Here is an 8,013-nt window from a genome sequence, read left to right as displayed (position 1 = left end):
TCGAACTCCCAATCTCAGGTGATCTGCCTGCCTCAGCCTCCCAAAGTGCCAGGATTACAGGCATGAGCCACCATGCCCAGCCTAGCCTTACATTTCTTATTCTGCCTTCACTCCAGGAACTTTATTTTCTATTCCATTTCAGCCCCCTCTCTCAGGGCCACACTCTCACTGACCAGAAAAACCTGACCTCTGACATCTTAAATCCCAGTATCACAAAGAGGCAGAGGGACTTCTACATTTGGCCAAGATTGAGTAATTCACCCTACTGCCTAAAACAATAGCAACAAAAGGGACAGACTATATAAAACAATGGTTTCCAGACACTGGACACCAGGCGGCATTTGATAGTGACAAGAGAAAGGAGAGAAACAAACTAGATGAGGTTTTTTTTTTTTTTCAGACAGAGTCTTGCTCTGTTGCTCAGGCTGGAGTGCAGTGGTGCGATCTCGGCTCACTGCAACCTCCACCTCCCAGGTTCAAGCGATTCTCCTGCCTCAGCCTCCTGAGTAGCTAGGATCACAGGCGTGCACCACCATGCCTGGCTAATTTTTGTATTTTTAGTAGAGACAGGGTTTCACCATGTTGGCCAGGCTGGTCTCGAACTCCTGACCTCAGGTGATCCACCTGCCTCGGCCTCCCAAAGTGCTGGGATTACAAGCGTGAGCCACCGTGCCCAGCGCAAGATGAGTCGTATGAGTGCCCTAGCATACTGCCTGGAGAGAGTTTCTAGGCCACAGTGCAGAGAGGAGGAACACGTAGAGCAACAAATCTAGTCGTAGATTAAAAGGCTACTTTTTGATCCTGGCTTAAAAATCAACTAAACAAACAAGAGCTTAAAAGCAAGCATTTAAAAAGGCCAAATAACTTAACTTCCCAGAACAAAGCTTACACATATTTACAGTAGTACAGAAATACCCAGCACCTAACAAGGTAAAATTTTTAATGTCTGGCCTCCAATAGAAAATTAACAGGCAAGCAAAGAAGCAGGAAAATGTAATCCACCATGAGGAGAAAAATTAATAGGAACTGACCAGAGATGACATAGGTGATAAAGTTAATAGACAAAGATAATAAATGGTTATTATAACCATATTACAGACGGTGAGGGAAAAATTGATCATGTTAAGTAGAGATACAGGAGATATTTAAAAAGATAAACTTCTAGAGATAAAAAAGGCAATGTCTAAATTTTTAAAAAATATGTTGGATGAGGCCAGGTGCAGTCAGTGGCTCACGCCTGTAACCCCAGCACTTTGGGAGGCCAAGGCAGTTGGATCACCAGAGGTCAGGAGTTTCAGACCAGCCTGGCCAAGATGGTGAAACTGGTCTCTACTAAAAATACAAAAATTAGCCGGGCGTGGTGGTGGGCACCTGTAATCCCAGCTACTCGGGAGGCCAAGGCAGGAGAATCGTTTGAACCCAGGAGGCAGAGCTTGCAGTGAGCCAAGGTCGCGCCACTGCACTCCAGCCTGGGTGACAAGAGCGAAACTCCGTCTCAAAAAAAAAAAAAAATACATACATACATTAGATGGGACTAACAGCAAATTAGGTACTACAGAAAAAAAGATTAGTGAACTTGAAGGCATAATAATAGAAACTATTGGAATGAAGCATAGAGAAAAAAAGACGGAAAGAAAGAACAGATCATCAATGAGCTGGGGGGCAATCCCAAGCAGCCTTCTATACATGTGATGGGAGTCCCTGAAGGAAGAGGGGTGGATAAAAATAAAAAAAAAAAAGGCTGAAATTTTTCCAAATGTGATGAATACCATAAACACAGATCCAAGAATCACAACATACTCCAAGTACAGTAATTATGAAGAAAATTATACCACCAAGAAGAGCAAACTAAACCCAAGAAGAAAATAATAAAGATTAGAGAGGAGATAAACAAAATAGAAAGTAGACTAATAATACAGAGATTCCAAGATCAACAAAATTGACAGAACTTTAACTAGATTGACTAAGAAAAAAAGGTTCAAATTACTAAAATCAGAAATGAAAGAGGAAACATTACTATCAACGTTACAGAAATAAGAAGGATTATAAGAGACTATAATTATTGGATAATCTGGATAAAATGACCAAATTCCTAGAAACACACAAACTACCAAAACCGAGTCAAGAAAAATAGAAAATCTGACTAGACTTATAACAAGTAAAGAGACTGAACCAGTAATCAAAAATTTCCGACCAAGCTTGATGGCTCACGCTGGTAATCCCAGCACTTTGGAAGGCTAAGGCAGGAGGGTCTCTTGAGAGACCTGCCTGGGAAACATGGTGAGACCCCTGTCTCTACAGAAAAAAAAAAAAAAAGATAGCCAGGCGTGGTGGTGTGCACCTGTAGTCCCAGCTACTGGGACTGGGGTGAGAGGATTGCTTGAGCCCAGGAGTTGGTGCTGCAGTGAGCTATGACCAGGCCACTGCACCCCAGCGTGGGTGACAGAGCAACACCCTGTCTCTAAAACAAATTAAAAAAAATAATTTTAGGCAGAGCACTGTGGCTCATGTCTATAATCCTAGCACTTTGGGAGGCCGAGGCAGGAGGGATCTTTTGAGCCCAGGAGTTCCAGGCCAGCCTGGGCAACATAGTGAGACCTCGCCTCTACAGAAAATCAAAAAATTAGCGGGGTGCCTGTAGTTTCAGCCACTCAGGAGGCTGAGGTGGGAGAATCACCTGAACCCGAAAGGTCAAAGCTGCAGCGAGCCATGATCACGCCACCCAGCTACTCGAGAGGCTGAGGCACGAGAATCGCTTGAACCCAGGAGGTGGAGGGTGCAGTGAGCGGAGATTACACGACTGCACTCCAGCCTGGGTGACAGAGCAAGATTCTGTCTCAAAAATAAATAAATAAATAATAAATAAATAAAAAGAAAAAACGTAGGGGGAAATATTAATGACCTTGGATTTGGCAATGAGTTCTTGGATATGACTCAAAAGTACAGGTAACAAAAGAAAACTAAGTCAATTGAACTTCATCAAAATTAAAAATTTTGTGCATTAAACAACAATATCAACAGAGTAAAAAGGCAACCTATAGGATTGAAGAAATATTTGCAAATCATATATCTGATAAAGCATTAATATCCAGAATATATAAATAATTCCTACAACTCGACAACAACAACAAACAACCAAATCTAAAAATGAACAAAGGATTTGAATAGACATTTCTCCAAAGAGAATATACAAATGACCAATAAGCACATGAAAAGATGCTCAACATCACTAGTCATGAGAAAAATGCAAATCTAAACCACAATGAGATGCCACTTCACACCCATTAGGAAGGCTATTATAAAACATACGCCTGCACGTGCACACATAGAAAGCAGCAAGTGTTGGTGGGATTGTGAGGAAATCAGAGTCCTTATACATTGCTGGTGGGAGTGGAAAATAATGCAGTCACTGTGGAAAACAGCTTGGCAGCTCCTCAAAAAGTCAAACATAGAATTACAATATGACCCCATAATTCCACGCCTAGGTATATATTCAAATGAATTGAAAACAGGGACTGATAATGTACTATAGCTATTCAAGATGTTACCATTTGGGGAAGCTCGGTGAAAAGTATTGGGATCTCCATACTACTTATTTACAATTGTCTGTGAATTTACAGTTACTTCAAAATCAAAAGTTAAACCAAAACCATGCATTGACCTCACTGTTTCCATGGATCAGGAATCCAGGCACTGCTTAGATAAGTCTTACAGTTCAGGGTCTCTCACAAGGTTGCAGTCAAAGTGTTGGCCAGGACTGAATTCATGTCAAGGTTCAACTGGAGCAAGATCTACTTCCACATTCACTTTGTGGTTGTTAGCAGGGTATAAAGTACCTTGTGGACTGTTGGACTGAGGGTCTCAGTTCCTTGACATGTTGGCTTCTCCACAGGGGAGCTCACAACAACACAGCAGCTGGTTTCATCAGGGTATTGAAGTTCATCACCTTGAAGCAAGCAAAAGAAAGCAAGAGCATACCAGCAAGACAGAAGTCATGGTCTTTTGTAACCTAGTCTTGCAAGTAATAGCTCCATCACCTTTACTGTAGTCCATTTGTTAGATCATCAGGCCCAGCCCACACACAAGAGGAGGGACTTATACAAAAGCATGAATACCAGGAGGTGGGGATCACTGGGGACTACCTGTCTACCTCAGTGGCCAAATAAAACACTTAAAGGATGAATAATAAGTTAATTTTGGCCAGGCGCGGTGGCTCACACCTGTAATCCCAGCACTTTGGAAAGCCAAGGCAGGCGGATCACCTGAGGTCAGGAGTTCAAGACCAGCCTGGCCAATATGGTGAAACCTGTCTCTACTGAAAATACAAAAATTATCTGGGTGTGGTGGCACCCACCTGTAGTCCCAGCTACTCAGGAGGCCAAGGCAGGAGAATCACTTGAACCCGGGAGTCGGAGGCTGCAGTGAGCTGAGATCACACCACTGTACTCCAGCTTGGGCGACAGAGCAAGACCCTGTCTCAAAAAAAAAAAAAAAGTGATTTGACCCACCAGATACAATTAAATGCATAGTAATTAATATTATAGTGGTCCAGAAAGAAAAAGATTAAGTGGAACTCAATAGAGTCCAGGAGACTCAAACATTGTTAAAGCGAAAAATTGGAAAATTAAATGTCTATCCATAGGATGTTTTAAAAGAATGAGGGCTGGATGTGCTGGCTCATGCCTATAATCCCAGCACTTTGGGAGGCTGAGGCCAAAGGATCACTTGATGCCAGGAGGTCGAGACTGGCCTCAGCAACATAGTGAGACCTCATTTCTACAAAAAATAAAAGAAAAAAGAAAAAGAAAAGCATGAGGCAAACTGGGGAAACCTGAATAAAGATTGGTGAATCATATCAATGTCAATATCCTGGTTGTGATATTTGCAAAATGTTGCCATTGGGAGAAACTAGGAAAAGTGTACAAGGAATCTCTATTATTTCTTATAAATATCTCAATAAAATTTTCAATTAAAAAAATGGGTTCCAAGTCACTGCAGAAGAAAAAAAATAATGAGGGATGTGTATACATACAGAGAGAGAGAGATGTTCACAATATATTGTGTGTAAAAAGCAAGTTGGAAAATACAGTAGTCCCCTTTATCCACAGTTTCCCTTATCCACCTCTAAGTGTCCAAGTGAAAGCAAGAGCCACACAGCTCTCTATTTATTTATTTATTTGTTTGTTTGTTTGTTTGTTTGTTTGAGACAGAGTCTCACTCTGTTACCCAGGCTGGAGTGCAGTGGCACAATCACGGCTCACTGTAGCTTCAACCTCCTGGACTCAGGGGATCCTCCCACATCCGCCTCCTGAGTAGCTGGGACCACCACGCCCAGTTAATTTTTTTAAAAAAATTTTGTAGAGACAGGGTCTCCCTATGTTGCCCAAGCTGGCCTCGAACGACTGGACTCAAGCAATCCTCCCACCTCGGCCTCCCAAAGTGCTGAGATTACAGGCATGAGTCTGGTTCTCACTTTAAGCCAAAAGCTAGGAATTATTAAGCTTAGTGAGGAAGGCATGTTGAAAGCCGAGACAGGCTTTCAAGAAGCTAGGCCTCATGTGCCAGTTAGCCAAGTTGGGTACACAAAGGAAAGGCTCTTAAAGGAAATTAAAAGTGCTACTCCAGTGAATACATGAATGATAAGAAAGTAAAACAGCCTTATTGCTGATATGGTCCACATAGAAGATCAAACCAGCCACAATATGCTCTTAAACCAAAGCTTAATCCACAGCAAGGCCCCAACTCTCTTCAACTGTACGAAGGCTGAGAGAGGTGAGGAAGCTGCAAAACAGAAGTCTGAAGCTAGCAAAGGTTGGTTCATGAGGTTTAAGGAAAGAAGCCATCTCCATAAAATGAAAGTGTAAGGTAAAGCAGCAAGTCCTGATGTAGAGGCCACAGCCAGTTATCCAAAAGATCTAAGATGACTGATGAAAGTGGCTACACTACGGTCAGACGTGGTGGCTCATGCCTGTAATTCTAGCACTTTGGGAGGCCAAAGCAGGCAGGTCGTGAAATTAGGAGTTCGAGACCAGCTGGCCAACATGATGAAACCCCCATCTCTACTAAAAATACAAAAAACTAGCCGGGCATGGTGGTGCATGCCTGTAATCCCAGCTACTTGGGAGGCTGAGGCAAGAGAATTGCTTGAACCCAGGAGGTAGAGGTTGCAGTGAGCTAAGATCGCACCACTGCACTCCAGCCTGGGTGACAGAGCAAGACTCTGTCTCAAAAAAAAAAAGAAATGAAAGTGGCTACGCTGAACAAGAGATTTTCTATATAGATGAAACAGTCTTCTATTGGAAGAAGATGCCATCTAGAACTTTCAAATCTAGAGAAAAGTCAATTCCTGTCTTCAAAGTTTCAAAGGAACAGGCTGATTCTTGTTAGGGGCTAATGCAGCTGGTGACTTTTTTCTTTTTGAGACAGGGTCTTCTCTGCCACCCAGGCTGGAGTGCAATGGCACAGTCACAGCTTACTGCAGCCTCCTGGGCTCAGGTGATCCTCCCACTTCAGCCTCCTCAGCCTCCCTAGTAGATGGGATTACAGGTGTGCACCACAATGCCAGGCTAATTTTTTTGTATTTTTTGTAGAGACAAAAAATACATTGCCCAGGCTGGTCTCAAACTCCTGGGCTCAAGCAGTCTGCCTGCTTCAGCCTCCTATCCATTGCAGCCTCCTCCCAGCAACGAATGAGGAGTCACTAGGATTACAGGCATGAGCCACCATGCCCAGCTGGTTTACTGAGTATTTTAAGCTTACTTGTCTTTTTGTTAGTTTGTTTGTTTTTGTTTTGTTTTGTTTTGTTTTTTGCCAGGTGCGGTGATTCACACCTGTAATCCCAGCACTCTGGGAGACCGAGGCGGGCGGAGTTGAGGTCAGGAGTTCGAGACCAGCTTGGCCAACATGGTGAAACCCTGTCTCTAGTAAAAGTACAAAAATCAGGGCCAGATGCAGTGGCTCACAACTGTAATCCCAGCACTTTGGGCGGCCAAGGCAGGTGGATCACCTGAGATCAGGAGTTCAAGACCAGCCTGGCCAACATGGCAAAATCCTGTCTCAACTAAAAATACAAAAATTAGTTAAGTGTGGTAGTGCATGCCTGTAATTCCAGCTACTAGAAAGGGCTGAGGCAGGAGAATTGCTTGAATCCAGGGGGCGGAGGTTGCAGTGAGCCGAGATCGAGCCACTGCACTCCAGCCTGGGTGACAGATCGAGACTCCATCCCCCCCAGAAAAAAATTAGCTGGGCGTGGTGGTGGGCACCTGTAATCCCAGCTACTCAGGAGGCTGAGGCACGAGAATTGCTTGAACCCGGGAGGCAGAGGTTGCAGTGAGCCGAGACTGCACCACTGCACTCCAGCCTGAGCAATAGAGCAAGACTCAGTCTCAAAAAAAAAAAATAATATTTTTAAGCCCACTGTTGAGATCTACTGCTCAGAAAAAAAAAAAAAAAAAAAAAAAGATTCCTTTCAAAAGATGACTGCTCACTGACAATGCACCTAGTAATCCAAGAACTCTGATGGAGATACACAAAGAGATTAATGCTGTTTTCCTGCCTGTAACACAACACCCATTCTACAGCCCACAGATCAGGAAGGAATTTAGACTTTCAAGTCTTATTATTTAAGAAGCACATTTTGTAAGGCTATAGCTGCCACAGATAGTGATTGCTCTGATGGATCTGGGCAAAACAAATTGAAAACCTTCTGGAAAGGATTCACCATTCTAGATGCCATTAAGAACATTTGTAATTCATGGAAACACGTCAAAATATCAACATTAACAGGAGTTTGGAAGAAGTTGATTCCATCTCTCATGGATGACTTTGAGGGGTGCAAGACTTCAATGGAGGAAGTCACTAAAGATGTTGTGGAAATAGGCCAGGCATGGTGGCTCACACCTGTAATCCCAGCACTTTGGGAGGCCAAGGCAGGCAGATCACGAGGTCAGGAGTTTGAGACCAGCCTGGCCAACATGGTGAAACCCCGTCTCTACTAAAAACACAAAAATTAAC

Source organism: Pongo abelii, chromosome X, assembly GCF_028885655.2.
Source record: "Pongo abelii isolate AG06213 chromosome X, NHGRI_mPonAbe1-v2.0_pri, whole genome shotgun sequence".
Classification (NCBI taxonomy): domain Eukaryota; kingdom Metazoa; phylum Chordata; class Mammalia; order Primates; family Hominidae; genus Pongo; species Pongo abelii.
The sequence above is the reverse complement of the archived record's forward strand: the minus strand, read 5'-3'. Positions refer to the sequence as shown.